This window comes from Notamacropus eugenii, chromosome 7 (assembly GCF_028372415.1).
Source record: "Notamacropus eugenii isolate mMacEug1 chromosome 7, mMacEug1.pri_v2, whole genome shotgun sequence".
NCBI classification, from domain to species: Eukaryota; Metazoa; Chordata; class Mammalia; order Diprotodontia; family Macropodidae; genus Notamacropus; species Notamacropus eugenii.
The window spans coordinates 83,691,687-83,699,218 of NC_092878.1; the positions used below are offsets into that span (position 1 = coordinate 83,691,687).

At 35.3% G+C, this 7,532-nt stretch overlaps 1 pseudogene; it reads left to right on the top strand.

Moving 5' to 3' along the window:
* The first annotated feature begins 6,244 nt into the window (after window positions 1–6,244).
* On the top strand, window positions 6,245–7,059 carry LOC140514694 (antizyme inhibitor 1 pseudogene; annotated as a pseudogene).
* Window positions 7,060–7,532: the final 473 nt, after the last annotated feature.

Genomic DNA, 7,532 nt, shown 5'->3' on the forward strand with positions numbered 1-7,532 from the left:
TTGCCCTTTTACACCATTACCCTAGCTAAGCATGATCCCTCATGTATATTCACTACATGTTATCCCTGTTCATCTTGTTCTTCTCATACAGAGTGTGTATTTTTTGGGGAGAATGAGCTTCAGGTTTATGGGGAGAATGTTCTACTGTTGCCTTTATTAATATTCTCTTTTCTGAAATTATTTTGCTTTGAATGAACTTGTGTCTACTGTAACAAATAAAGAAACAAAAAAGAAAACATCAGTAGAGACTTATGAACTACTTAATTCCGACCCACAAAGCACACAGAACCTGTTGTTAGATTTCTTCAGGCACACAGATAAGGGAAGAAACTATTATTTCACAACTAAGAGGGTTCCATCCTTCCTTCATATAACATAGTATAATTGTCAGAATCTTAACCTTGGAATCCGTGTTCAAAACTGGCAACCACTTACTTTTTTTCTCAGTATTTTGCTCTGTGTAATACCTGAAAACAAGCAATGACTTCCATTTGCCTCAGTTTAAGTTGGATCACTATATCTACAGGAAAGTGAAATGATATTTTCATTGTTCAAAATGACAATACATTGTCTGGAAGATGAATAGATAGCTAAAGATGTGAAAGGCTGGGTAGGAAACAAAAGCCTTATATTTGTTCTTATCCTTCCCATTTCCATGTCTAATGTCTCTTGGTGACCTCCTTATATATTATTGTCCTTCACTGTCCAATTTTGTGAAGCAGGAATGAGGATATAGCTGCACTTAGGGAAAAAAGGTGTTATTATATAAATGAAATGGAGGGTATCCATTAGGCTTTATTTTATTTACTGCTATGACTGATTTTGGATACTGGGCCCTAATGGAAAAAAAAAATTCTCATTTCATCTCTTTTGGCTTGACTCTGTCATTTAGAGATTGTAGTAATCATCCTCTTATTTTATTTTGATGGTGTTGTCAGTCTCTGAGCTGCAGCATTATAACAAATTATATTACTAAATTAGAGTTTGGTCAATATAAAACATGCTCTTTGAAGCTGAATATAAGCCACACTTGTTCCTTCAATTTAGTTTGCATGAAATCTAAGTGAAGGCTATAATTTGTGTCATGTTTGATTGTACTCATACATATTTTCCTTTCAATTTACCACCACCACCATGACCACCACCACCACCACCACCACTACCTCAACTACTGCACATGCTCATTTTTACTGTCTTTATAGCATTATTTCCTTTTTCACTATTACCTCACAGGGTTGTTGTGGGGAAAGTCTTTAGTATTACTATCATTGTGTCTAATTTCACAAAATAAAATATCAGACAAAATACCATTGTACCATTTACATGCTTATTCAAACTGCAAATAAAATGGTAGTGTTGTCTGGTGTAGACCAGTCTGATAAGTTAGTAAAGTCATCAGGTTAAATCAACCAGGTTTTTATGGCATGTGTTCAACTAAGGGTGACATGTTTTAGCCAGGACAGGAGCTCCTAGAGTGCTATAGGACTATGGTAAGTCAAAAGTAATACATTTACAGAATAAGAAGAAACAAAAAGTCTGACTATATCCTTCTTCTTACTAAGGGAAATTATTAAACTTGTATCTCATTATTGAGAAGACATTCCCCATACTATTGGCTTTTGCTCAGTAGCATGTAGTATGGAATTTTTACATGGAGGGGAAAAAAGGCTATTCCAAAATTGCTGGTCTGTTTTAAAGTGCTAAAATTTGATTTCTTGCTTTTGCGATGTTATTGGTATAGCTTGGGCCATATTTGGATGAGACTTTCTTTTTAACAGCTCCAGACTTTACACACAGACTGCTTCCTTCTGATATGAACCCCAGTATCCATCTACAGCTGGCTTAAGAGAAGAATAACATAAATATAAAAGTGCCAATACTCTATACTGTTTCTTCAAGGCATACATTTTTACTGATGAGCAGTGATATGCAGCATAGCTTCATTTATTACTTATTTTTTGTCTTTCTTCAATAATTAGATCTTGGACTTCTACCCCACTGTAGAGGACTTGCTGAGAAGAAAAAAAAATGGCTAAAAGTTATAGGTGGATTGAAGAAAAAACAAATCAAGAGATATGGGTGAAAACTGACAGATGACTACTTTTCCCCATTCCAAATATTCAGTGTAAAACAAAATAAGAATCTATTTCCTTAATTAATTTGGATTTGAGAATTTGGCTTTGAGCCTGGAGAAATGCATTGTGTTTAGCTTGTGGAAAGGCTGACTTATTTTCAACTTCATTTTATAGCTTCTTGTTTAATGAAAACATCACAAGTTAGTAACCACCCATTTGCTACACTGCAGGAGTTGGTTTGTTTCTCTGCTACAGGCTGTCTATCCCTTTTGTGGCAAATGACATTGCCTTTTTAACATTAAATTTAGTCATTTCTTAATATTTTAGTAAGCTGAATGGAGAAAAGAACTAAAGGAGTGATAGGGTATCCTTTTCATCAGAATTAAATTTAAAATGCAAATAAGAAGCAAAATATGGATGAAAGAGACCTTGAATATCATCAGCAATGGCCTCAGACACTTCTTCTGGGATATGAGACCATGTCTTATTATTAGTTATGATTGGGTATTTAAAATGATGAATCCTGAAGATTTTGCTCTTCACAACTTTTTATCATTATTTTTATCATAATTTCATCATAAATTCATCATAATTTCATCATTTAAAATACATGCTTATTTATAGGGCTTCACCAATGAAATTTCTTCTTGATAATGGTGACTCCATACTTGCTCAAGTCACAGACTACTAACTGCATGGAACAAAAAGTGGGAAGGAAAAGAGTAACAGGGATTGGGGTGAAGGAAAAGGGTCATTAATTTGGAATATCAAGAAGCAAGAAATAAAACAGATATAGTTGAATATCCCATTCCTCTTATTACAGTCACCTTCATGATGTTTGACTCTGTTTTTACTTAAGATTTCCAGGTGTAGGAGGATTAGAATGAAAAAAAAATACCATGATTATGTTCGTGAAAAAAAAAAAAGCTTTGAGGGTCTGGATTCAGAACTACATTTTTCTGATAACTCTTTCCTTCTATCCATATTTTATAACAAAAAGATTTTGGGAGCCATGCTTGCTGAGTGTTTAAACCTGGAAAACTGCTTTCTGATCTGTACAAACCACAAAATATGACAAGATAACTGTTCTTATATTTAGCAACTACAAATGTTCCAGATCCAGTGTTCTCAACATTGAATGTGCAAATCAAGTTGTCTGGTTAGACAATAATATTTTCAGAAGGCATCAAGGCCTTAAAATTTTGTACATGTTTTTCTTTTCCCCCTTCACACACCTATTAATCACATAACACTAAAAGCATACCTGATCTGCTAATGATTCTTGCTCAGAGGCCACATTGCTGCTAGACACAACTGGCAAGTTTAATCAAAATGATAATGGATAAACTCAGGAAAGCTTATATTCTTCCCTTTTAAGCTTTTAAACTGAAGGAAAGCAAGGTCGTGAACCTGGGTCAGGGAACAAGAAAATATAGCTGCTTATCTCCCTTCCTTCTGATTGAACTAAAAACTCAATTATTTTCAATTAAGTAAGAATTTGCTAAGAACCTTCTATAGCCAATAAATCAGGCACTGGGAAACATTGATGAACATACAAAAAAAAGGAACCATAGACACATGTATATATATATATATATATATATATATATATATATATATATATATATATATATATATATATATATATATATATATGAACACACTTGTATATAGGAGCACACATACATATCTCAAAATAATTTTGCCCAGGGTGACAGAAATAGCACTTTGGAGCAATTGGGAATGTCCTTATACAGTACATAACCTTTTTATTGACCATTGAATGGAGCTGGAGAATCCAAGAAAAAAAGATGTGGAGCTAGAGCATTCCAGGCAAAAGGCACACCATATAACTAATGGGAAGGCACAGAGGCTAAAGGTTGCATTTTGTTCCAAGATTTGGTCATTAAGGTCAGTTTGCACAGAGTAAATGTGAAATTAACCTACAAATAACTCTCCAGGTACCTTATTTATTTAATAACTGCATTTCCTGAATTAATAATTCAATCAAATTTAATTAACAAATGAGTTTTAATGAATATAATCAAACAATAATTTAATGAGAACTTGTTTTGTGCAGGGCTGTATCACCAAGGCAATATTCACAGCACTGGTGACGACTATGAATATGCTGGCATAGTTCTCATTCTCAAAGTATAAAAGACTCTTCATGTAGAAGGCAGGAGAAAAACATTTATTTAGACACCAGAAAACCAAATTCCAGAACCAGAAAGCAAAATCTGTCATGGTGAACAAGAAGTTAATAAACATGATCACTGCAGGAGGTAAAATCTTTCCCAAGCTCTCCCTTACTCCCCCTGTGGGGTCCTTCTCACAAGCAAACACTCATGAATTATGTCCTCTTTCCTCTTCCCCAACCACACTCACTCAATTCCTCCAGGTTCTGCTCCACCCTTCCTGTTCCACCTGTTCTGCAAGGTTCTCCTACCACATGTGTCTTAGGCCTCCAGGTGATGCAAGCAGGTCACATGGGCCTATTAATGAATGAGAAAAATCTTTCCATTAAAATGCTATTACAAGGGCTGAGAAAACAGATTAATGAGATCCAATCCCTTCTGCCAATGGGTTTACATTGAAGTGGAAAGTGAAGACTAGATCATAATTTTGCAAACTTAAAGTCATATATACTATGAGTACAATTTACCCTTTTGCAAATTGATTTTGAGTTGCCTTTTATGTCTTTGACATTTTTCAAAATATATGCATTTCTCTTTTCCACTGTGGAACATTTGAAAAACTGTAACCTCTAGGATGTGAGATACTTTGAATTACCCTGCTGATGTTTAGACATTTTGAAAAAAACTTACAAGAGAAATTATAATTTTCCATAAAAGAACAAAAACAAAAGACAGTTCTCCCACACTCACTTGTTCTTCATCCCAGCTAGCTCCTTCCATCTTTTTGCAGCATTGTCTTTCTCTTCTTTCTGTCCTTAGATTCTCCTTTTCTCTCTGTATTGCTCTTCTCTTCAGTAAACCTCCCTATCATCCTAAACCCCCACCTTTTCCCACCTTATTTTGGGAAATTTAAAAAATAGCATTTATTTTTATTTTCTTTCTCGGCCACGGTGGCCACTGCTGCATAGCTGGTGTTGGTGCTGTGCTTTTCATGTCCCTTCTGCTCTCCACACCACCCATACCCCAACTTCCTATGGCCAGGTATTTCTGCTGTAGGAAACCATACCCCTACTAAAAAAATTCCACCTAAAAAGAGAAGATGCTTTATCCAACTCTTTGGGTCATTATTTAACTGCAAACTTTCTGACCATGTAGACAACTATCCAGAGGGCCTCAGGGGTGAGGAGCCTGTGGCCTGGAGGTTACATTTGGCCCTCCAGTTCCTCAAGTGAGGCCCTTTGATTGAATCCAAATTTCACAGAACAAATTCTTTGATTAAAGAGATATGTTCTGTGAAATTTGGATTCAGTCAAAGGGCCTCACTTGAGAACTTAGAGGGCCACATGTGACCTCCAGGCCACAGGTCCCCACATCTGGTAGAAGTATTTTATAGAGAGTAGGTCGACTTCACTTGTGAACCACCTTGGGAAATTTCTTGATACAGGAGAGTTTCTTCTCCTAACTTGTCCATTTCATTATGTATTCTAAGGGTAAGGCTTGGTGGTCTATCTTGTTTTTTCTGGTTTCAACATTGTGAAATATAGCTGGCAGGAAGAATTTATTGAAGATGAAAACTAATTTGATGGCTTGTTAGGTGAAGGAACACATCTTGGAAATATTGATAACTATGTCTATGAACATATCCTAATAGGAAAAAATGCATTTTTTTGGTGGAGATGTTGGAAAAATTGTGAAGAAACACAGTGGCAGAGTGTTGTGACTCAGATAAAGCCTTCCTACACAGTAAAATGCAATTTAGCTCCAGCTGTTCTAGAGATTTTATTACCTCTTGGAACTGGATTTGAATATTCCAGCAAAAACTCAAAATGGCATTTGCGCAAGAATTGGGTGTTTCTCTTGAAAATATTGTTGGTATAAGTTCATGTAAGCAATCTTCTCAGATAAGGCATGAAGTGAAAACTGGGGTTAGCATCATGTCTTGTGACAATGAAGTTGAATAGAAGAAAATCGCATGCAATCATCCAAATGCTAAGCTCTTACTACACATCAAAATAAAAGACATTAATGGAGATGAAATTTGGCACCACACTGAAGAACTGTAGGAACGTCTTGGAAAGTACTAAGGGACATGATGTCCAAATAATTGGTTTTAAGTTTCCTGTTTCAAACTCTTTCAAAGAATCTCAAGTGTATATCCATGCTTTATCTAATGTTCCATGTGTGTTTCATATGGTGGGAGAATTTGGCTTTAAGATGACCATATTGGACATTGGCAGAGGCTTCACAGATAATGAATTTAGGTGCAAGAAGTTAATCATGGCATCAGCCTGTTGTTAGATGCCTACTTTCCTGAAAGATCTGACATTAATGTCATTTCAGAACCTGGAAACTGCTATATATCTTCTTCACTGACTTTAGCAGTTAATACCATTGTAAAGAAAGTTATTGAAAATGATGTTTCCTCTGGAGTAGGAAAAACTGAGAGTAATGAACCAGCCTTTATGTATTACATGAATAATGATTTTTATGGTTCTTTTGCAAGTAAATTGTCTGACTAAACTGGCATCCCATAATATAAGAAAGATATACCTTTGTTTACAGTCTTTGGGGTCCATCCTATGATGAGCTTGATCAGATTGTGGAAAACTGTCTTCTTCCTGAGCTGAATGTGGGAGACTGTCTGATCTTTGATAATATGGGAACAGACACTTTCCATGAGCCATCTTCTTTTAACGATTTTCAGAGCCCAATATTTATTACACGATGATTGGGATGAGATCAAATATGCTAGAGTAGCTTCTGACATGATGATTAAGAGCTTCTTCTTCATGTCTTCTTTCATTCAGCTGAACGAAGAAGATAGAAGTCTTCACACTGAAGCTTAAAACAGACATTAATGCTTCCTTTTAGACTTGAAATTGCAAGTTGAGCTTATCTGGTCAATATTCCAGTGTGGAAGAAAAATTGTAACATTTTAAAACTATTTACACTCCAAAACTTGAAAGAAATGAGTAATAATAGTTAATTGGGATCAGGCAAAACCAGCTTACAACTACAATTCTTTTGGTGTGAGGTGGGAATTAGATAAGATGTCCAGATTTAAACTTACCAGTTATCCAACCTCTAAGGATTTAAAATGAAATATGCAACAAAATGGATGACTTAGTGGAGATGGAAGACAATCACATGGGTTCTCCATTATAAACCAGTAACATACAAGTACACAGTTTTTACACTAAGGCTTCCTGTTAGAAATTTTTGTTAAGTCATTATCTTCTGCCCAGATTTATCAGATATCAGTGAAAGATTGGTGTGACTTCATTTAGATATGCTTATTATACTTACAATGTGTAAATTT